Below are 25625 nucleotides of genomic sequence, written 5' to 3'. Positions count from 1 at the left end.
AAGAATTTCTAAAAACATTTCCTTGATCATATATTCATTCAAGGATAGTAGGAAACTTGTAATCTCTAAGAAATGCATCAATTTGCTCAATTGTATTTTTTCTAATTTTGAAATCCCCAATGTTAGAGAACCTACATAAAAATGTCCCCTTTCTAACACTTTAGCCCAAATATTCCTTATTTGTTGAAATTATCTACCAAAAGAATTCTACAATTCCTAATCTCTCTTGAACAAACTTAAGGAAAAGATGTGGTACCGAGGGCACCCAAGAACCCTAATAACTATGTAATCTTCAAATAGAAAGATGCTACCCCAGTCATGCCCTAACTATTTTCCATCTTTGAAGTATCTAGACGGCGTTATCAATTTCCTAACATTCTTAGGAACCCTCTCTACTATAGCTCCCAACATATTTAAAGCATGGTAAAAAAAATCATTATAAGATGAAATACCATTTAAATAAGGGTATAACCTTTTCCATGCCCTTGTCCATCGCTGCATAGGTAAATTTTCTCCAAATTCATCTGTACTTTCAATGAAGCTTTGATCAATACACCCAAAATTCTTGTACAAAATCAAATACATGAGTAGAGAATAATAATGAAATTTAAGATTCTCCAATCTTCCCACTTGGGCTATAACAGTCTCATCATGAATGCGATTGATTATGTGGAAGTCATACCCAAAATTGGTGTGTGAGTCCTAAATATTCAGTGCCATGATGCATAATCCACTAAAAGCATTAATGGTTCCATTTGACCCTAAGACTTGGTTAAATTCAAACACTATGTTGTGAAGATATCTTTGGAAATTGCCTAAAGGTACAAAATCACCCAACTTATTTATTATATATTCTTGTTCCCTTCTCAACTTTAGGATTTATCTTAGTAGGGTCCTTCCCATTTAGAAATTCTTGTGGTTACTAAAATTCTCATTAAATTTCTCCAAGTCAATTTGCAATGACACAGGTTCCCCTAAGTTGAAATATTTGATAAAACGTGCCTTATCTAGTGAGAAAAGTATGCTTCTATCCTTCTTATGGAATGATTTACTACTAGGATTATAGGCCTTAACCAATGCCTTCATCAAATCAATATCAACAAAAACCTTTGACATAATCAATTTTCCCACATTCCTATTCCAAGGGTTGGATATAGGGACCTTCTCTAACTTGTTATTATAAAAGTACCAAAAAAGTTTATTCCCATTTCTATCAGACACCTTTACATCTCTAGAGAAACTATATGGGTGTCTGAAGGCATGATCATTTACAAATTGGAGGTTTGATAAACCTGGTAAAAATTGTAACCATTCATCAGCAAAAAGGATAGGGCTTTTCCCTTTCAAAGAAATTGTAAGAGCTTCTTCAATTTGATCTTGGGAAATTAGCTCTCCTTCCTTTTGTACCATTGTTTCAACTTATCACCGCACTACTAAACTCTAAAATCTAAAAATTTCTCTACAACTTTAATTTTTCTCTATGATTTTAGAACTATGCAATTGGTAACATAACTCTTTGTATTTTTACCTTTTATCTCTTTTCTACAACTTGGAGCATGACATTAATGTCATTAAAATAGCATGCACTAAATATTATTAGTACTTCAAAAGCTACCCTACATTCAAATTTGACACTGCTCTTACCTCTAGATCACCATCTAATTCCAACCTCAACATGTGCTTTTCACTTTATTTTTCCTTTTAAACCTGAGAGTGGCAAAGTATCGAATTACTTTGTTTCTCCACTTCTTGATAGCTTCATATCTTTCTTTACCTCTGACTATGACTGCATGAAAATTATTATTGCAATTATTTCTTAGCTTCACTACATACTTACTTAGCTACCAACTTAAAACATGTGATGTCATGTTATACATTAATCTCTACTTCACAAATTTATTTTCTTATTTACCATGTGGACCAATGAAGTAGCAAAACCTTTACTTAACTTTATCTACATCATCAGAATAGTTAAGTGATTATCATTTAAGACTGTGGATATGTAGTGCTAACTATTAATAAAACATTATCACTCAATTACATCTTTAAAACAAATTTCTTATGACTTACCCAAAAAGTATCAAACTATACTTCTTAACTTATCTCATAACATCACAATAGTTAAGTCATCCATCTTATTAACCACAGTGATCCGACAATCCATATCACACAGTTAGTCAAACCTTCATCACATCTCTATTTTAAAACCAAATAGTAGCTTAACATTTGTGATTACATGAAAATTCTTATCTCCTCATCACTGATGATTTCTTTAACAAACCTTTCAACCTTGTGGAGGAGGGAATCCTATCTTTTGGCCTTTTTGCCACTTCTCCATAGTTTATGACTTAACACTTTCAATACTTGCAATGCTGTGAATACTTTATCTTTAACCCTTTCACCACTTCATGATGATCAGCAACATAACATCTTCTATCTTTGTGATGCTACAAATCACTACTTTAGATCTAACCATTATGCTTTTCGTGGCTTCACATTCAAAAATTTAACTCATAGTTTAACCTTGCTATGTTGTGATGACCAACTATCTCCACTTTAGAACTTTAACCTTAGGTCATATTTATTGGTAGGAGATTTAGTGATACCTTTAATCTAGATCACCATGATTACAATTCAAGCCTTCATGACTTAGAAGGCACCAAGAGAAACTCAAGCTGTGACCCTTTGAATTCATGCTTATCTCCACTTTGTAAGCTTGACTTTGATGCTAGCCATATTGCCCATAATGTAGTGTGAACCTTGTAACAAGCTACTTCACAACTTTGTAGTCTTTAAAACAATTAAACAACACAATGGAGAGATATAGTGATCAAAAGGCTTTCACAACTTTGCAACTTAAAAACACTTAAGACCACAACTTTATAACATATGAAATAAAGAAAATAACTTAGGCATATGGAACTTTTAGGAATATCACCAAAATTTTAATGTATCCCTTTTTATTAGCTACATGTCAACTTATGAATAATCTTGCAAAGCATAAGGCATGATTAATGGTTTAGGATTTTTTCCTAAGGAATAACAACATTTCAGAACCCCTAAGCAATGGAATCACAATTTCTTCCTATTTTTCACAAGATACAAAAAACTTTAAGCTTATTGAAAATTCAAACCATCAATGGCTCTCTTTGGGGATAATGGATAACTTGTATCCATGCAAGAATCTATAATTTATGGGTTAAGAAGATCAGACACATGACAATACATGACAACATTGGAGAGAAAGGCCTAGAAAAAAAGGGAAAGACACAAAAAAAAGGAACAAACAAACTATACAAGACTTACACAATGTACAAAATATATAAAAACCCTAGGTTAAGTTCATGGGAAGAAAAGCGTTTCAATAGAAATTCCTCTTCAAGAATTATCCATGAGCTAGCAACTCCAAAATATGTCTTGATAGTTATTTGATAAAATAAGAATCCTCTACCCACTTTTCATGAATCAAATATGGGCCTAACAAGATAGGATCAAAATTTCCATGTTTTCCTTTTTCTTCTAACCTAGCATTCGATAGTAGCACCATATCTTTCGGCTAAAACTTTCTTTCTACTATCCTTTTGTCATATAAATGTTTAACTTGGACCTACACCTTTTAATTTTTCATATAAGCATCTCTCCTTGTATCATCCAACTATAGAATATCATCCATTCTAATATTCATTTTATCAATGGTGTCTTCATCATATTTCTAGGTAAATTTGCACACCCCCTAAGATTTTTTTGGGGTAACCTAGCTTATATTCCATATACCAAATCAAATGGTGCACATCCTATGGCCTTTTTCATTATTACCCTATCAGCCCATAGTGCCAATGGTAGTTTGTAATGCCGATCTCTCTTGTTCTGTTCTAAGATCTTCTTGATGATCTTCAATAGACTCTTATTACTTGATTCCACCTATCTATTTCCTTGGGGGTGATATGGGGATGAAGTAGATCTAGTAATACCATACTTTTCATAGAGAATTTTGTATTCTTTAGATCTGAAATGCATTGCAATACCTATGACTATCTTTTTAGAACATCTGAGCCTAACAATGATGTTATTCAAGATAAAATCTATTACTATTTTTCTAGTAGAATTTTCATTAGGGATTTCCTCTATCCATTCTGTAAAATAATCAGTGGCTACTAGAATCCAAGCATGCTCTCCACTTTACTTATTTGTAATTTCACCTACAAAATCAATTCCCCATTATTGAAATGGTGCCTGCACTTCAATTTAATAGTAAATCTTTGAAAAGCATCAAACAATTTCACAAGTTCATATGCATCCTTAAAAAGAGTGGGCTACCAAAATTGTGTCCTAAAAAATTTGTGAGTTGTTGTTCTAGCCATGTAATGGCCTCCACATATTCCACCATGCATTTCATTTAAGAGTATTGTTGAATGTTCCTTATCAACACATTTCAATAGCACACCTTCCAAACTCCTCCACCATAGCTACCCACTCACAATAACATATTTGATAGCCTTCAAATTTAAGGTTCTTCTCTAATTATCATTTAGCCCTAGTGGAGCTTTCATGTGTTGTAGGTTAAATATTACTTCCTTATACCAATCACAAACATCCATGTCACAAAATCCAATTTTGAAATTATCATCAAGCTAGTTTATTTGGTTTTCTTCAAGATTAGCTTCTATCATCAAGTTAGCACTGCAACACTTGGTACAAAAGAAATTACTATAGATCCCATTACATAGCACCTACATGACTTCACACCCTTGACTAATGCATAAACTTTTTTTTCATTAATATCATAATTCAATTCTACACCTCGTAAGGACATACTGAAGAATGCTATTGTTTGTTCATATCCATCCTCATTTTTCTGCAGTAAAACTATTGCAAAAGTATGGAATGAAGCAAAAGAAAATATGTGCATTGGCTTAGAATAATTAGAAACCCTTAAGACAGGAGTATCCTTTAGTTATTTTTTTATCTTTTGAAAATCCAAGTTTGGTTCACCATCCCATCTCATCTACAAACCTTTCTTCAACATTTTGGAAATTGGTCTACTTATTTCTGCAAAATTAGTCACAAATCTTCTGAGGAAATTAATCTGTCCAAAGAAAGATTGGATGCCTTTCACATTCTTAGTCTTTTGAATTTTATCTATAACCTCCACCCTCTCTAGGTATATCCTAACTCCATATTTTCCAACCAAGTGACCTAACAATTTATCCTCAATGGTAGAAAATCTACATTTCCTAGGTTTCAAGGAGATACCATACTTGAGAGCTCTGATAAAAACCTTTTCTAGATGAATACAATGATCATTTTCATCTTTTGAATATGTTGTTATATCATCTTGATACACTAGTAGGAAATTATCAATTATTTCTGCAAAGGCCACATCCATGGCTCTCTAAAAAATAGCACTAACATTAGTTAAATCAAAAGGCATTCCACTATAAAAATATGTTCCCCTAGGTGTTGTGAATACATTTTTGTATTTTTTTGATTCCTTTACAACCACTTGATTGTATCTAGAGAATCAATCCATCATGGACATCAACCTTGATTTAGTGACCCTTTACAATATAGTCTCCATATTTAGGAGTCCATAGTTATCCTTTAATAAATAAATATTGAGATTCTTGAAGTCAACACATAATCTTATATTAGCATTTTTCTTCCTCATAAGAAACAAGTTTGATACCCAAGAAGAATGCCTAATTGGTTTGATGATTCCTACATCCCTTGACTTTATTAACTCTTCTTACATCTTTGCGATAGGAGTTAAATTGATAGGTCTCTATTTTTGTCTAAAAGGTTAATCTCTTTTCAATGGGACTTCAAGATACTCTCTATAGACCTTTAGATGATCATATGACCAAGAAAATACATGTTTGTAATTTCTTAGTAAATTAGCCAAGGCTTGTCTAATTTTAGGAGATAATATCTTCCCTGTATATACTTTATTAGGTGCTTTAGTTCCAAGGTTGATCTCCTCTAAATCCTTTGCATCATGTTCATTTTTAGTTTTCTTGAATTTATCATGGTTATCAAAAATAGTTTCTAATACAACCAAACCTTTGGGAATCTTGTTTATTTTTAATTGAGCAATATCTTCACCAAAAATGGTATCCTTGCCATCTATTATCTCCACAAGTGTTGCACAATCAATCTCTTGTCCCAAAAATTGATCCTCACAATTTAGAAACATTATAATATCTTTATCTTCTTGAAAAACCTACCAATTCTTGATATTATCAGGGGTTGAGGGTCAATTTTGCATCTCTACTTTTGATAAGCCAAAAAAGGTTATGTCATTGGGATTTATAGCAATATTTGTCAATAAGTCAGCCATCTTGTTATTACTTTCATCTCTCCATGTTATCCCAAAGGCTTCAAAAACTTCTATCATATCCCAAACATCATTTCTATATTTTTTAGTCTTTTGTTCTTAGATACATATACTCCTCTTACTTGGGAAACAATTAACTTGAAATCACCAATAATATATAAGCACTTGATTCCATGCTTATGAGCCAATATTAATCCTAACAATAAAGCCTCATACTCTGCAATTTTATCTATACATGTAAAACTTAGTGTAAAGGAGACCTTGTAAGTGTAATCAGCAAAAGAAATTAAAAGGATACCTACTTCTACCCCTTCCTTGTAGAAAGCTCCATCAAAGTACATTGTCCACAAGTCTCCCTTTTCTAATTTTGACTCAACATCCACTACAATGGGTGACTTAATTTTTCATTTTTCAATTCCAAAGCTTTAGCCCTAAATGAATTAACATCAATGTCTACAAAACATGTCACATCTATGTCAATATTATCTTCAAGCATATGGGTAACTCTTTATTCTCTATCAACCTTAATAGCTTTATCTCCTATGTGAAATGTGGCATAAGACAAATCACATTGTAGAATACCTCCCATTGAAGCAATCTACTTTGTTGAGAGAAATATTTTATATTATGGAAGAATATCAACTACTTAGACAGTCATTATCAAGTCAATATCAGGGTAGGAAGCTAGTTTGAAAGTCAAGGCATTAATTATACCTATGAGAGGGACTTCTCTTACATCCATAGCTCTGCATCTACCTTTCTTTGTATGTACTTTCAAACCAAGGGATTCCATGATCCTAAATGGCATGACAATATTTGAGGCTCTTGAATGAATCATGCAATTTTTTAAGGTTTTACCATTTATGATTAAACTAAGAAAGAAAGGGTCAATATTTTCTATACAAGTAGCAGATGAATTATCCAAATACATCTAAGGTATTTGGGACATGACTCCTTTGTCTTCCTTTTATTTTACTATAAATGGTATTTATGTCCTTATTAGTGACTCCTTTTCAATAATATTATTGCTCCCTATTCTTCCTAACCAAGAAAGTGTGTTTACTCTTATGTTCCTCTATCCTAAACAACTCAAATAGTAGGACTTTAATAGTAATATGTGATAGCATAGAAATCATGTCAACATGATCATATACAAGAGGTTTGAATTGATTATCTTTAGTAATTTTTACTTGGACAATAGGCTCTTCCACTTGTTTGATGACATCATGATTCATTTTATTTTCTTGTGTATTGACCTTGAGTATCTCTACACCTTGGAACTACACTATCTTTTTTTATTCTTGTTGACACAAAAGTTTGCACCCTTGCTTGTGGTATGGCCCTCAAGTGACCTTGTGTAATATGGAAATAACCTCCAAGTGTGGGACTTGTGCTCCAAGGTCGAATCTCTAAAGAAGGTTGACTTCCTTACTATCATGATGAAACTACACTACAACTTTGAAATAAAAGAGAGAATGCAAACATGAAAGAAATTGTATAAATGAAATGGGGGTGATGCACTAGATAAAAATATGGTTACATAACCTTTTCCTATGAATATACTACACATCAATAGAACCTTCCAAACATACACAACACTAAGATTCAATTTATTTCCTAAAGAATCATATGAAAATCTAAACAAATGAGATGCTATGAGTGTGAATTCACTTATATAACATCCATAAGAAAGTAGCTTTAACATAAAAAATTGAGAAAATAAGAAAAAGGTGATATTTAACATAAGGAAAGCAATATGCATCCATAGCTCTGCATCTACCTTTCTTTGTATGTACTTTCAAACCAAGGGCTTCCATGATCCTAAACGGCATGACAATATTTGAGGCTCTTGAATGAATCATGCAATTTTTTAAGGTTTTACCATTTATGATTAAACTAAGAAAGAAAGGGTCAATATTTTCTATACAAGTAGCAGATGAATTATCCAAATACATCTAAGGTATTTGGGACATGACTCCTTTGTATTCCTTTTATTTTACTATAAATGGTATTTATGTCCTTATTAGTGACTCCTTTTCAATAATATTATTGCTCCCTATTCTTCCTAACCAAGAAAGTGTCTTTACTCTTATGTTCCTCTATCCTAAACAACTCAAATAGTAGGACTTTAATAGTAATATGTGATAGCATAGAAATCATGTCAACATGATCATATACAAGAGGTTTGAATTGATTATCTTTAGTAATTTTTACTTGGACAATAGGCTCTTCCACTTGTTTGATGACACCATGATTCATTTTATTTTCTTGTGTATTGACCTTGAGTATCTCTACACCTTGGAACTACACTATCTTTTTTGATTCTTGCTGACACAAAAGTTTGCACCCTTGCTTGTGGTATGACCCTCAAGTGACCTTGTGTAATATGGAAATAACCTCCAAGTGTGCGACTTGTGCTCCAAGGTCAAATCTCTGAAGAAGGTTGACTTCCTTACTATCATGATGAAACTACACTACAACTTTGAAATAAAAGAGAGAATGCAAACATGAAAGAAATTGCATAAATGAAATGGGGGTGATGCACTAGATAGAAATGTGGTTACATAACCTTTTCCTATGAATATACTGTTGGTGTTTTTATATGATGTTAAAACAGTGCTAAAACTACTAAGCGACAAAAGGCTTAATACCTAGATATCAGTACATACACAACCTAAAGAATAGCCAATTCTCATTACCACTTGCATATGCAAAGTACTAGGACCCAACTTCAACAAAACCTTAGACAATTTTCTACTCATTTGGCTCTGTAAAAACCAGGGCGGGTGTACTCGGGGATGGTTCAAAAATGGAACAATTGTATGAGAATTACTCTTAGTTTCATTTTGATTCTCATTTCTAAATCCTCAAACATATACGTAACTCTTACCGAATTGGTAGACACATCCCTTGAACAGATATGGCCAAGAAATCTTCTATAGCTCTGCAGATGTTTTCAACAGCAATGGCTAAATGAAGCTAAAACGATTCATGCAGGCAAGTGCTGGCCAACTTTGAATATCTTACAGGAAATAAAAGTAAAAATTGATTTTATGATGTACTTTGAAAAAATCAGTCATAATATACTTCTCTTTTGGCTGAAATACTTTCGATCAGTGCCTAATCCATTGGGGATTCAGAGTCTATAGTAAATTCTTAGATCTAATTTGTTGCTTTGCAACAAATTCTTATTAGCAATTCTTACCAGAATTTATCATTCAAAAATCCTTTTTAACACCTAAGCAACCTCATCACATTCATCAGAGCCTTTATTTAATCCATTGAATTAACAACAATAACAAATGGATGTACAACCTTACTATATTGCAATCAATTGCATAAGCTTTTACTCACACAACATCAAGGTAGCTAAGTATTTAAAAGGAGACAAAATTTAGAAAGAACTGATATGGGGACAGTTCATAATTTGTATTCATTTCCTTTGAAAATGGTATATCCTTTACAATAGACCCAGAAAGACCTTCAGAAAAGAAGCACAATTCTTTCTACATTCATCTATATCTCAGAAATTTTGACAGAAAAGTATACTACAAACTTTCTTTCCAAATGTTTGGACCAAAAACAGAACTAAGCACAATACTTAGTAAAAATAGAATTCGGACCATTCTTTAGCCTTGGGATATCACTTAAATAGTGTATGATGCAACAAGCTTCAGGCTAAAGAAGGTGACAGGTGTCCTTTCAAAAAAAACAAAATAACAGAAAAATTAACAACATTTCTTGGCAGGTTCCTTTCTGTTATGCTTCTGAATTGTTGAGACAAGAGCACGATCTGACCTTACAATCATTCTTCACTTTCAGAGTAGATACCCATGAGGTCTATAAGTGATGTATCCTCTTCTATTACCTGCAAACTCACTTTAACCTGGGGATTTTCCATGTCATCGTTGCTGATTACAAGGGTAACTATTACTTTTGTATCTTCTTCTTCATTGTCTCCTGACATCTGTTCACTAAACTGATTTTTCCACTTATTAAAAGTATCATCATCTGGCCAATCAAAACTTAGAGTGTCTCTTTGTATCTTTATTAAAGAATTTGCATTTTTCTCTAAATCATCAAATTATTTTATCATAGCAGTATAGTAAAATTGTACTTTTACCAGCTCCTCGTTTGTCTTTACCCAAAACCAATGGCCAGTCTCACTGATGATGTTTATTATTCTATTATTGAATAAATCATCCATTTCCCTTTTCCATTTTTCTTTTTCCTTTACTGTATCAACAGATTCTAAAGCACAAGGAAATAGGGTGAATTTTTCAACAAGATATTTTAAAAAATAGAGTATTAATCTTCTCTGTAAAGAATCTCTTTCATTTTCAAAATTTTCTAGCTTATTCAATAAATCAAAAATCTTTTCAACCTGATGATAAGGCATTTGGACTGTAGATATACATATAATTGTAACATCATTATTTCTCTGTCTCCATTTCTGTGCAAGAGAATCTAGTCCATCCTTTTCTTTATTCAACTCATCCATGAGGGTTACAATCCTTGTCAATTGATCATAAAAAGTTGACCATTGTATTTTATCCCTCAAATATGTCACACCCTGCTTCCATTTCTCTTCTTGCTGATTTCTAAATTCTATTTGCCACTTATGTAATTTGGTTTTTTCTGCTTCAAATTCCTCTACAGTATAGAATTGGGGTCTTTCGGGGGTGTCAGGTATCTCAATAATAGGGGTTAATCCAACAGATGACTGTGGATGATATGCAATTCTCAGTGTACTGGACTCTCCCACTTTCCTCTTTCCAAGTATCTTTTCCAATTGAGATACCCTATTTTCCAGCTCAATTCTCCTTTTTACCTCTTGATTATAAGCATCCACAACTATTTCATATTTATTGTGCATATCAATCATTTCCTTCTCTTCTCTTTCTGCAGTAGCCAAGGAAAATTTAGAATAATCCACATTCATGTGGGCTGCCTGTACATTTGAAGTATCAGCAACTCTCCTTACAATGATACTCCCTGTTAGTCCTGAATCATCAGGCTATGATGAAGTAGTCCTGGATCCTCTTCTCAAGGACCACATAACAAGGGTAGCTTGATCATTGTTGAATGTTGTACCCAAGAATTCCTCTTTATTTGGATCTTGGAGTCCTAAATTATTTGATACAGAATTAAAAATTAATGCATCAGCAATACCCCAATTGGACAATAATAAAACATTAGCATTTTTTACCATCTGTCTACCCTCATCAGGGGTTATATTTTGGAACTCCTGCACCAGTTGTTCCTTTATTTGATTTTGGATGGAGGCCTCATCCATTTCTGGATGTTCTGTTTTCATATTCTTACACCTTTTCTCAAAAATGTGCATGTTTACCCTCCATGCAAATTGATAGAAAGCCCTAGATCTTACAAAACTGTTATCAGACAAAAAATGCTGACTGGCTTGTTCCAAAATAGGGTCCAATTCCCTTCCTCTGAAATCTGCTATAGTTAATTCAAAACTTGGCACAGGAGGTTCCTGGGGGTTCCCTTCATCAATTTCTGCTTGTGTAACAAAAATTTCTCCTTGTGACCCCATTTGTTCGAATTGCTCATTGGTGAGCTACTCTTCCTCAATTCTCATTGGGGTTTGAGAAGGTGAGTAACCTTCATCAGGGGACTCTTCCTCCCTTATTATTTTTCTTCTTTTGGGAGAAGGTTGAGGGGGTCTTTCTTCCAGGATAGTACTGGTGGATTCAACTATCTATTTTTCTTTGTGTACAATGGGCACCTGCTGCCGAACAATAGTATATCCTATCTTCTTTCGTACCACCAGTGGACCCATTCCAATGTTGGGGGTGAAACCCAATTTTCTCATAACCTCTCTGGCTTTATCTGGAAAAGAATCAATAGAATGTTGTTTCTTCTCATTCATTACTTCCATTATCTCAGAGAAAGTACTCATGAGCTTATTTATCTTATCTGCATTGGTTGCAGCATTACTAAGAGGACTGTAATCTTTGTCAAAACAATTAATGAATTCCAAAACTTTTGAATAGACTCTCCATTTTTCTTTCTTTATTTCTTGCTCATGGAGAGAATATTCATTTCTTATTATATCTTTAGGAAAATAGAATTAATGCTGAACTGGACGAAGCTTGATTCTATATCTAAGAGCAGAGTTAAAGAAACCTTCTGCATCACAAAAATGAGCATGAGACACTGCCATCTTATATTGATCCAAAATTTTGTGGAGAAAGATCCACCCTTCTTTATTTATCACAAACTGGTGGGCTATAGTGCAAGTAGGAAAAATTAATCCTGTCCCCCTTTTGTGCAAAAAGGCCTCCTCCACTCCTCCCAACTGCCACAAAAATTCAGCTATCCCTACCTTTAAAGGTACCTGATAGGGTAGTACATGGGGTGTTCCTTTGAATCCATAGACCCTGATGACAGTTGAGACTGAATATGAGATAATATCTCCCCAATTATGTGAAACTTTTAGATTATGGGGTTTGTCCATAGGCCTAACAAGATGGCCTTAGGAATTCTGGGATTATCACTCAATATGAGGCATCTTAGTTTGGAGGCAAAGTGCCTATCAAATCTAACAAAGCTATCATTTTCTACTTCTCAAGTCATGTCTGCACTCCATAATTGGACTGGCAGTGCCTCCCCCTCTTGTTCCCTATTTAAAACCATTTCTTTACCAAAATAAGTGGCACCTTTAAAAAGAAACATATGCATCAATAGGGAGTACTAACCCCAAACCTTTTCCACCTTGCCCTTTGCAATCCCCACCAATCCCTGGTGAATCTCATTAGCCAAGTAAGATGCAAAATCAAAAATTATTTCCACACCAAAAGAGGAGATTTGGGTGATCATATACATGAAGCTCATCGGAATAGAATCTTCTTCGCCCTCTCCAAAGACTCTGCACAGGGTCCTATATATCTCTACTACCCTGGCATTAAAGCATGATTTCTTGAATGGTTCTTTAGAAGATGATGTTATGGTTGGGAGGCCTCCAATCCGGCCTATGTGGGCTTTCAGTGCACCCTGTCTAACTACATCCATTTTGGATATATATTCTTTTTCTAACTCTATCAAATTAATGGGCACATGATACATGGTGAGAGGTCCCAGACTGAAAACCTTCCTAATCTCCTCAGGACTGATGGTAACTAAAGCCTCACCATCCATTCTTCTCACTACCTTAGTGGCTTGGTCATAACTTTTTGCTATAGCTTCAAGCAGGTCAAAATCCATAAACACACTGGGGACAACAAGCTTTCCAAGATCAAAATTCCATATATTGGCATGAGGGGCATATAACTTCCTTTCCGCAAACCATTTTTTGAATAAACTCAAACCAGTTTGAGAAGTTTGAGCATCCTGAACCCAATTACCCTTATCATACAATCCATCAGCTATCCTTAGCCTAGGGTTCAGTGAGGTTAACCTCTTAACTTGCACCATTTCTATAGTAGACTCAGGAAGTAACTCAAGCAAATCATCATGCACATTTCTATCCAAGTAGTTTATTGCACCTGAAAATCCCTTCTTCGGAGGCATCTTGGGCTATCTTTTTAGAACTTAAAAACTCACGAAGATGATGGTAGTTTTACTTACTTGAATTCTGTCTCTATTTTCCTCTGTATTCCTGTAAATTTTCTGCGAACAGACAACTTGACAATTTTTATCAAACCTTGGCACGCTTGTCTTTCAGTAATGGCTTCTGCACAAGAATGGCTCCAAATCTTTTCTCGCGTGAAATGAAACTGATGAAATCTCTCTATATTATACTCTATTTTTCCTCACGGACGAAGCTTTCTTGTCTAATTAATATAGAGAGTGGCACTACATTTTTCATTTAAAACTGCGTCATCGATCTTCAAAGATCCTACGATCATGTGGTACAGAGAGAACAACTAGGAGTTATATTTTCCATGTTAGTTATTTTACCCAATGAGAACTTGCCACGTACAGAATTCTTTCTTTGATGGCGCTTATATTTGGACCCACTGACGATGGAGAACACGTGTCAGCATGTTGCTACTTCGCTATGCATAAAGAACAAGCACCTTGCCATGGCGAAGCGGCGACAATCGTTGATTAGATCAAGAAATGATCAAAAGATATGCTACAAGGCTTCTTAAGAAAGAAGGCGGCGGGCCCAACTCGCTATGTCACTATAATTATCTCCCTTGCAACTCTTCATAGTGAGGAGACGACAGTCGTTGATCACTTACCAAATCAAAGGTGAAGAAGAAACACAAGATCTCCTGATTTATATTTGCTATGTCGCATGGCTTAACAAGCATGCAACTTGTCATAGCGAGGTAGCGAGCTCCGTTGATCCACTTCAAGCTGACGTTCAAGATTTTTTGTACATTCAGTCAGATAGGCATTAATGAGAATCGGATCTCTGCATAGTTGGCACATGTCAAAATTTATCATAGTCATCTGTCATTCCACGTCACCAAAGATCTTTTCGATCTTTTACCACTTTACGAGGCCTCGCTAACTCGCTAATGGTGAAGCACCTAAATTTTTTGATAGCGAGGTAGCGAGCTCCAGCACTTAAAAGGATTTCATGCCGAAAAATGCAAGGGTTACCCAGCAATCACTTTTGTCAATTAAAATTGATTCTGACAACGGTATTTATGACTGGTCATGCCACCTGGTGTAATTATGATACAAGAAAGATGCAATGTCATCATCTTCAGATTTTCACGCGGCCTTGCTATTTCGCTAATGGCGAAGTGCCTGAATTTTTTGATAGCGAGGTGGCAGAACGTCCAGAAAAACCATCATTCCGGCTCTGATGTCAGATATTCTAGTGGGTCCCTATCCTTTTTGGATGGTAACTTGTAAAGTATACCTGCACAATAAATCATTTAATAAACAAATCTCCGATCGCCGTATCTTCACTTTACGGTCCCACCGCTTAAAATACTCAATACTCATTACCTCGCTATACTTAATAAGCATGCAACTTTTCATAGAGAGGTAACACCAATGGTAGATCTAGTTGGATCTGAGGGTTGCGACAAATAGGAAGAAAGGTAACCCGGGAGAAAAGAAAAGGAATGTAACAGCATATTCGTCTCTTTTGAAAATTCAAAATTTCGTGCCCGACAATTTATGAATAGAGATGATATAGGGTTTATATGAAAATTATTTCTTATGGATGATTTATCCAAAACCCTTTGCTTCACTTAGGAATAGAACATTTGACTTTTCTATGATTTAACTGAAAACTTCTACTACACAAAAAGTTAGACCAACATATACTACACATCAATAGAACCTTCCAAACATACACAACACTAAGCTTCAATTTATTTCCTAAAGAATCAAATGAAAATTGAAACAAATGAGATGCTATGAGTGTGAATTCACTTATCTAACATCCATAAGAAAGTAGCTTTAACATACAAACTTGAGAAAATAAGAAAAAGGTGATATTTAACATAAGGAAAGCAATATGCATAGATACAAAATGGGAGAATAGATTAAAAAAGAATTATATTACTGTAAGACATAGAAGAATAGAGAAGAACATGAAAAAAAAGTATTTACAACTTGTGTTTATACATCAAGAATAACTCTGATCTAAAGTATGGAGTTCAAACCCCACAAGACTAGAGTCAAGGTTGTACAGAGAAACAATAAATGAATATGAGAGTGAGATCTAATCATGAAATACAATATATTGTAGAAGTGATAGGAAGAAACCAAAATCAATGCATCCTTCCATAAGAGATCAAATTCAAAAGATTTGATCATTACATGTATTAAAGAGGCATGGAGATATGTTAACACTATGGAAAAAGGCACAAAATGTCAAATTGCATTGAAGAAATATTCCTTGTAATGTTTCATGGCTGCAACAAATCATTTTGTGCCATTGTAAAAAAATGTCATGTAGGATAGCACACAATGTTAACTCACCATGAAAATGTTGAGTTGACCTACGTGGAATAAATCTAATTTGCCCCAAAAAAGATGAACCATCAATGTAGATCTTCATTCAAAAATAGACAACCCAGATGTGGCAAGAAATCTCCTCAAAAAGTGAATAAAATCCAACTGTAGATCAAGATCTTCCTCAAAACAAATAGATGGCTGAGATGCATCCAAAATATCCACAAAATATGTCCAGATTTAATGACCATCGCATCTTTGCAAGAGAGAAGGGAAGCAATGCAAAAATGGGAGAACTGTTCGATAAAAAGTTATTGATAATTGGCTAATGGAGATATGTAATTTTTTTTCATTTATGGCAACACATGATGTACATTCTTATAGGAAATCTTAGAAATAAAGATAATTAGCTTTTGGTAATTAGAAAAATTGTCTAAGTATGAATTTGGTATATAACAGTATATTTTTTTGTTTGTAACTTGTTGTTGATGTCATATTATGACTAGAAAAGCCAGATAGAGATAGTATACATGTTGATGATGTGTATAACCCTAGAAGTCAACATGAACTATACTAAAAATAGATATCAATGTTTTACCAATGTAATAGGAGAACAAAATTAAAATGGAATTATTTTGTTTACAAAATAATTACTTGACCAATTAGGGTTAACATCCTAGATGTTTACTCTAGGTTGGAAAAGTGTATTGTGGTCATATCCAACCTAGCAAATTTTTTTCTAAAGGCATGGTATTTATGCAAAGAACATCTTGAGAATTCAAGTGTGCTATCTTGGAGAAGTTATGTTGAGCAATTGTATGTAAACTTTTGTGAAAGTGATGTATGCAAAGTCTATCAAACTATTTTGTGATCTGATATTGAATGGAGAAAGAATCTATATTCTAGAAGTCTAATTACTTGTTTGGGAAATGAGTTGTTCTTGTAATTGGAAGTGCATCTTTGGGTAGTAGGCTCATCTTACATCTACTATACTACAACTCCTAATAGGGTTGGCATAACTCCTAACAAGGTTGGAATCTCCTAATAGGTGTTGGAAATGATTGAAATGATCATAAGAAAAGTTGTTGGAATAATCTATGGAATAGGTAAAGAATGTCCTCAATCATTGTTTTGTCATTGATGTCAAACTTGCTACTTGCAGGGATGACAATTGATTTAGTGATCCAAATACTATCAATTAGTTGATTGTCAAGGTGGAGGCAATCAATAAGATGTAACTAGAACACCTAGAGAAAGGTTGAAGTTATGATGTTGTAATGAAGTACAAGGATCAATCAAGCCATTAATGAAACAGTGTATTGGATGACACACTAAAAGATACAAAGAATGAGTACACTGAAACATATCAAAGATCTAAGGTTTTAGCTAAGTCTTTTGTAAAGCTCAAACTAAGATCATTAGAGAGAAGGAGCCAAGCAAGCTACTAAGTGCCGAGTAGAATCAAGTGCCGAGAAGAATCAAGTTCTGAGAAAAACTAAGTGCCGAGTAGAATCAAGTGCCGAGAAAAATCAAGTGCTGAGCAAAACCAAGTGCCGAGCAAAACTAAGTGCCGAGCAAAATCAAGTGCCAAGCATAATCAAGTGCCAAGCAAAACCAAGTGCCGAGTAGAATCAAGTGCCAATCAAAACCAAGTGCCGAGCACTAGTAACTCAATAATGTCGAGTAACATAGAGGTGCTGAGCACCAGTAACTCAATAATGCCGAGTTGCTGTATTATTTTGGAAATCGAAGATTTGTCAGATCTAAGCTGAAAAAGTTGTTATCTAGAAATTTGTGAATTGAAAGGAAGATAAGAATGATGAGTTGGTGGCATAGAACACCATGCAGAACATTTTTAAGATATAACTGGCAAAGTTTCTAGAAGAGAACAAGATATGGGGTAGATACATTGTATCCTACCTAATCCATTTTGAAACCCAAAATTGGAGAGGGAGAATTGGAAAGGGATAGTGAGAGAGAGAGCCGTGGTCAAGCATAAAAGCATAAAGTGCTATAGAATGTGTTAAGGAGAAGAAAGCACAGGAACTCAGTTTAAATAGATGACTACAAGGATGATTGCATTGGCAAGATGAGTAAGAAGACTCAAGAATACAAAGCTTGAGAGGGAGTCAAGTAGTCAGAGCTGAAGTGATTGAAGCCAAGAATAAGGATTGAACTGAAAGAGTGATCTAAAATCTACGAAGTATGTTGTAAGTTATGTCAGATCAAAGAACCATTATCGTTACTTTCTAGCAATTGTAACAGTAAGATAAATCCTATGGACTTAGGTTGGTTTAACAGCCATTAGATAAATCCTTTAACATGGTGACATTCCAAGTGAATGTTCTAAAGACCTTTAATCAGGCCCATTCCTAACAGTTTGGTGAAATCCTCTAACAAGGTCACATTTAACAGTGTGTTGTAAGCCTTTAATAGTGTAGGCTTTTAACAGAGCATCACTTCAGAAGAGTGAGAATCAAGTAGCATGTTATTGGTGGTTTTTCCCAAGTTGGGTTTCCACGTAAATCATTGTGTTATGTGTTGATCTTGAATGTTTTATCTTTGCATGTTAATTTACAGTAATTTTCTTATATGACTGAGTTAAGTTTGAATAGATGAAAAGGGTATGGATTTATTAAAAAGGTATTAATAGGGCATTTGGACCTTGAATAACTGATTCACCCCCCCTCTCAGTTATTCTAAAAAGAATTCTAACAATTGGTATCAGAGCCTGACTACTGATTTAGTTTAAAGGGACTACTAGCAGAAAAGATCAGAATGCCAAAGAGAGAAGTTCCCAAGCTCAACAAAGACAAATTTTTTGCATGGCAAAGTTTGATGAAGCTACATCTTGGATGCATAGGAGATTATGCCCAAAATTCAATTGTCACTAAATATGTAGATCCAACAAGTGTTCCTACTACTGAAGACATGAAAAATAAGCAAGAACACAACCAGAAAAAGCTGGAAATTGCCTCTGCACTCAACTATGCTGAATTTGATGATATTTAAGGATGTGACACTGCACTCAAAATGTGGAAATCCCTATCAGAAATCTATGGAGGAGATCAAAATGTACAAAGAGCAAAAAGAGAAAGTCTCAGAGGAAAATTTGATGACATGAAAATGGAAGAAAATGAGAATGTTGCTTAGTACAGAGCAAAAATAAAGGAAGTGGTAAGTGCAATAAGATGCTTGAATGGTCAACTGGATGAAGATACTGTTAATAGTAAGTTCTTAAGAACCTTGTTCCCTATCTATGCTATTAGAGTATCAGTAATACAAGAGCTAAGATGTATACCAGGAAATAATCTAAGATTTGAAGGAATAATAGGTAGACTCACTGCATTTGAGTTATCTAACTTTGACAACTACAAACCTAAAAATGTTGAATCTGATTTTAAGGCCAAGTTATCACTGAACGATGCTGAATAGGTGAAATCAAGGAAAGGAAGAAAAATGAAGTATGTATCTAGTGACAGTAGCACTGATGAGGAAGATGTAGAACAATTGGAAGCATTTCTCACTAGAAGATTTCACAGGGGCAAAGGAAAATTCAAAGGTAAGATGCCTATCATTTGTTTCAATTGCAATGAAGTAGGTCATATTGCTACAAGATGTCCACAGAAAAAGGATTCCAAGGAAATCAACAAATACAAGAACATAAGAGATGATGACAAGAGAGATTACAAAGAAAAAGGTAAGAAGTGTTATATTGTTGAAGAAAATTCTGATGACAATGATGATGAAGTTGTTTATGTAGCCATGAAGGACCAATTTGATGAAGAAGAAGCCATAGCACTAGTGACATGTATAAACAAGAATGACAAATGGATCATAGACAGTGGATGCTCACATCACATGACAGGAGACAAAAGTAATTTTTTTAACTTTACTCAGTATGATGGAAATAGTGTTAGATTTGGTAATGATGCTCCATGTCAAATCAAAGGAAAAGGTTCCATTAAGCTCACTGAACAAATTTCATGTGACAATGCATACTATGTTGAAGGATTAAACTACAATTTACTGAGTTTCTCACAATTAGACAATGTAGGTTGCAAAGTGGAATTTGAAAACAAAACTACAAAAATCTATGACAAGGATGGTAAACTGATAGGAAAAGGAGAACAAACAAAGAGTAATTCATTTTACCTTGATATGGATAATGTTTCTTGTCTACTTGCAAAATTTGATGATGAATGGTTATGGCATAGAAGATTATGTCATGTCAACTTTGAAAATCTAGTCAACATCAGTAGAATGAAGAAAGTCAGAGGTTTACCAAAATTAAAGAAGCCTGATAATATCATGTGCAAACAATGTAAGCTAGGAAAGATGACAAAATCAAGTTTCAAAAGCAAAAACTATACATCTAAAGAGATACTTGAGTTAGTTCACATTGACTTATGTGGTCCAATGGAAATAAAAAGCTATAGAGGAGATAAATACATAATGTTATTTGTTGATGACTATTCCAGAATGATGACTGTTATATTCTTAAAACAAAAATTAATGCTTTTCAAATGTTTAAGTGGTATGTGGCTAGAGTTGAAAAGGAAACTGGAAAAAGCCTGAAATGCCTAAGATCAGATAGAGGTGGTGAATTTACATCAAATGAATTCGAGATATTCTGTAATGACAATGGAATCAAAAGACAAACATTAGCTTCTAGAACTCCCCCACAGAATGGAATTGCTGAAAGAAGAAATAGATCTATAATTGACTGTGCCAGAACATTAATGATGGAAAAGAATGTTGCTCTAAAATACTGGAGAGAACCTGTAAGCATAGATGTTCATACACTAAACCAAGTACAAGTCAAGAAAGGTACAAATACAACACCTTTTGAATTATGGTATGGTTACTCACCAAATGTAAACATTTGAAAGTGTTTGGTTGCAAATGTTTTATCCTTAAAGATGTTAGAAATGGAAAATTTGATGCAAAAAGTGATGAAGGTATATTTCTTGGTTACTCCACTAGAAGTAAGGCATATAAGTGTTTGAATATTAACACTTAAAAAATTGTGGAAAGTGCAAATGTAAATTTTGATGAGCACACAGAAGTCCAAGCTAAAATACCAAAGAAAATGGAAGAATACAGAACCTTTGTATATTCTTATGAAGGAATGACTTCTGATGAGGATGATGTCAATCAAATTGAAAATCAACAACAAGTGTCAGTTTCATCTGACTCACAACCAGTGAATGTGAAGTTGCATTCAGAAGCCAAGTTACAGAATGAAGAAAATGCACAATCTGATTCTAAAGACAGCATACATGATGAAGAACAACCTGACAATGAAGTACATAGTGATCCTGAATCTGAAAGATCAAATATGGAAACAAGGACAGAGCCAAGATTATCCAAATATGTGAAAAGACATCACCCTGCTGAACAAATAATTGGTGACAAAGATGCAAGACCAATGAAAAGGAACAAACTAAGACATGAATCATGTCTGATTAGCCAATCTGAACCCAAGATAGTACATGGAACATTACAAGATGATGACTGGTATAAAACTATGGAAGAAGAAATTGATCATATAAGAAAAAATAAAACCTGGAGTTTGGTTCCTAGAACAACTAACAAGAATGTGATTGGCACCAAATGGGTATTCAGAAACAAACTAGATGAGAATGGTGAGATTACCAGAAACAAAGCTAGATTAGTATGCAAGGGTTATGCTCAAGAAGAAGGAATAGACTATGGAGAAACATTCACTCCTATTGCTAGAATGGAAGGAGTAAGAACTTTACTTGCATATGCTACCTATAAAGATTTTAAAGTCTATCAGATGGATGTAAAATCTGCCTTCTTAAATGGTATACTAGAAGAAGAAGTCTACATTGAACAACTAGAAGGATTTGTTGATGAAAACAATAGGGATATGGTGTGTAAGTTACACAAAGCACTCTATGGTTTGAAACAAGCACCTAGAGCATGGTATGAGAGACTTCACAAGTATCTAGTGTAAATTGGATTTGAAAGAACTGATGATAACAACAACATGTACATCAAAGCTGAAGAAGGCAAAGACATTATTGTATCTAAAATTTTTGTGGATGACATAGTATTTGGTGGTAAGGAAGTACTTTGCAAAGGCTTTGCTGACAAAATAAAACATGAATTTGAGATGTCTATGTTTGGAGAAATCAAATTTTTTGTTGGATTGCAAGTACATCAACTCAAACATGGAATATTTATTACACAATAAAAATACATCAAAGAAATTCTTAAAACATTTGGATTGGAGGAATCCAAACTAGTCAGCACACCAATGGCCATAGGAAACAAGCTATCCAAAAATGATGAGTCAGCTGAAGTCAATCAAACAATGTATAGATCCATGATTGGAAAACTACAATATGTTGTACATAGTAGACCAGACATAGCATTAGCAGTTGGAATAGTGGCTAGGTTCTCTGCTAATCCTAAAGAAAATCATCTCATAGCAGTAAAAAGAATAATGAGATATCTCAAAGGGACTGATGACTTTGGTCTATACTACAAAAAGAATGGAAAATTTGAACTTAATGCATATACAGATGCAGACTGGGGAGAAAACATTGATGACAGAAAAAGCACAAGTGGAGGTGCATTATTTCTAGGCAAAAGGCTAGTTACCTGGACTAGCAAGAAACAAACATGTATATCCCAGTCCACTGCAGAATTTGAATATGTGGTAGCTACAGTCAATTGTACAAACATTGTATGGCTCACACATCTATTGAATGGAATGAAAGAAGAAGTAATAAAACTGGTGATATTGTATTGTGATAATACAAGTGCTAGAAATATATCAAAAAATCCAGTAATGCATGCAAAAACCAAGCATATTGCAATCAAGTATCATTATGTCAGAGAATTGGTAGAAGACAAACAAGTGAAGTTGGAATACATTCACACAAAGGAACAAACTACAGATATCTTCACCAAACCGTTGCCCAAGGATGCCTATGAATATCTTAGATGCAAGTTGGGGGTTATACCCCTAAGTCAAGCAGTTTAAGGCAACAAGGAAGCTGCCTTGCATCAACAGGAATAAATCCTTGAAATATTAACAGGTTGATGCAAAGGATGACAACAGGAACTGAAGCTCCAAATTAGTCACAAGCATGGTGACAGAGGGAGAAAAACAACAAGAAGCCAAAGCTTATATTTTGCATGATAAAGATGCTACATCTTTGGCATTTATGTCAAAGAGGGAGAAATATGTAGAAAACTGATCAATGCAAAGAAAGAGGGAGATATATATGAAAGAGGGAGATATATGTGATCAGTAGTGAAAATGTAGCAAGCCAATGTATACAATCTTGGTGGTAACTGAATTGATTACTTGATCAGTTTGGTTTCCCATCAATGCCAAAGAGGGAGATTGTTGGAAATGATTGAAATGATCATAAGAAAAGTTGTTGGAATAATCTATGGAACTGGTAAAGAATGTCCTCAATCATTGTTTTGTCATTGATGTCAAACTTGCTACTTGCAGGGATGAAAATTGCTTTAGTGATCCAAATACTATCAATTAGTTGATTGTCAAGGTGGAGGCAATCAATAAGATGTAACTAGAACACCTACAGAAAGGTTGAAGTTATGATGTTGTAATGAAGTACAAGGATCAGTCAAGCCATTAATGAAACAGTGTATCAGATGACATACTAAAAGATACAAAGAATGAGCACACTGAAACATATCAAAGATCTAAGGTTTTAGCTAAGTCTTTTGTAAAGCTCAAACTAAGATTATTACAGAGAAGGAGCCGAGCAAGCTAGTAAGTGCCGAGCAGAATCCAGTGCCGAGCAGAATCAAGTGCCGAGCAAAACTAAGTACCGAGCAGAATCAAGTGCCGAGCAGAATCAATTGCCGAGCAAAACCAAGTGCCGAGCAAAACTAAGTGCCGAGCAGAATCAAGTGCCAAGTAGAATCAAGTGCCAAGCAAAACCAAGTGCCAAGCAGAATCAAGTGCCAAGAAAAACCAAGTGCTGAGCACTAGTAACTCAATAATGTCGAGTAACACAAAGGTGCCGAGCACCAGTAACTCAATAATGCCGAGTTGCTGTATTATTTTGGAAATCAAAGATTCATCAGATCTAAGCTGACAAAGTTGTTATCTAGAAATCTGTGAATTAAAATGAAGATAAGAATGATGAGTTGGTGGCACAGAACACCATGCAGAACATTTTTAAGATACAACTGGCAAAGTTTCTAGAAGAGAACAAGATATGGGGTAGATACATTGTATCCTAACTAATCCATTTTGAAACCCAAAATTGGAGAGGGAGAATTGAGCGGAAAAAAGGAAAATCAGACTTCTATATAAGAAGACATAAGTTAATGAAAAAAAAGGGATAGGGAGAGAGAGAGAGCTGTGGTCAAGCATAAAAGCATGAAGTGCTGTAGAATGTGCTAAGGAGAAGAAAACATAGGAACTCTGTTTAAATAGATGACCACAAGGATAATTGCATTGGCAAGATGAGTAAGAAGACTCAAGAATACAAAGCTTGAGAGGGAGTCAAGTAGTCAGAGCTGAAGTGATTGAAGCCAAGCATAAGGATTGAACTGAAAGAGTGATCTAAAATCTGCAAAGTATGTTGTAAGTTATGTCAGATCAAAGGATCATTATCGTTACTTTCTAGCAATTGTAATAGTAAGATAAATCCTATGGACTTAGGTTGGTTTAGTAGCCATTAGATAAATCCTTTAATAGGGTGACATTCCAAGTGAATGTTCTAAAGACCTTTAATCAGGCCCATTCCTAATAGTTTGGTGAAATCCTCTAACAAGGTCACATTTAACAGTGTGTTGTAAGCCTTTAACAGGGCATCACTTTAGAAGAGTGAGAATCAAGTAGCATGTTACTGGTGGTTTTTCCCAAATTGGGTTTCCACGTAAATCATTGTGTTATGTGTTGATCTTGAATGTTTTATCTTTGTATGTTGATTTATAGTAATTTGCTTATATGACTGAGTTAAGTTTGAACAGATGAAAAGGGTATAGAGTTATTAAAAAGGTATTAATAGGGCATTTGGACCTTAAATAACTGATTCACCCCCCCTCTCAGTTATTCTAAAAAGAATTCTAACAATAGGGATTCAAAGTCTCCTAATAGGGACTCTCTATACTAAATTTACTCATTGACTCCTAATAGGGCCCATCTTCTAACAAGGAACTTATATATCCCTATATTATTTAGTGGGTATCATCCCCACCTGGGTTTTCCCTTGGCTAGGGTTTCCCAAGTTAACAAAATATGGTGTTATGAGTTATCTTTGTGTATAGCTACTATTACTATTCATCATTACTTTATTACTTTATTATGTATGGTTTAAATTAAAAAATTAATATTCAATTGGTGAATGAAGTTTGTAAATTATTGATTCATGCCCCCCTCTTA

Source organism: Cupressus sempervirens, chromosome 1 (assembly GCF_028749045.1).
Source record: "Cupressus sempervirens isolate cs-2001-9-10 chromosome 1, ASM2874904v1, whole genome shotgun sequence".
NCBI lineage: Eukaryota > Viridiplantae > Streptophyta > Pinopsida > Cupressales > Cupressaceae > Cupressus > Cupressus sempervirens.
This window is presented reverse-complemented; position numbering follows the sequence as displayed.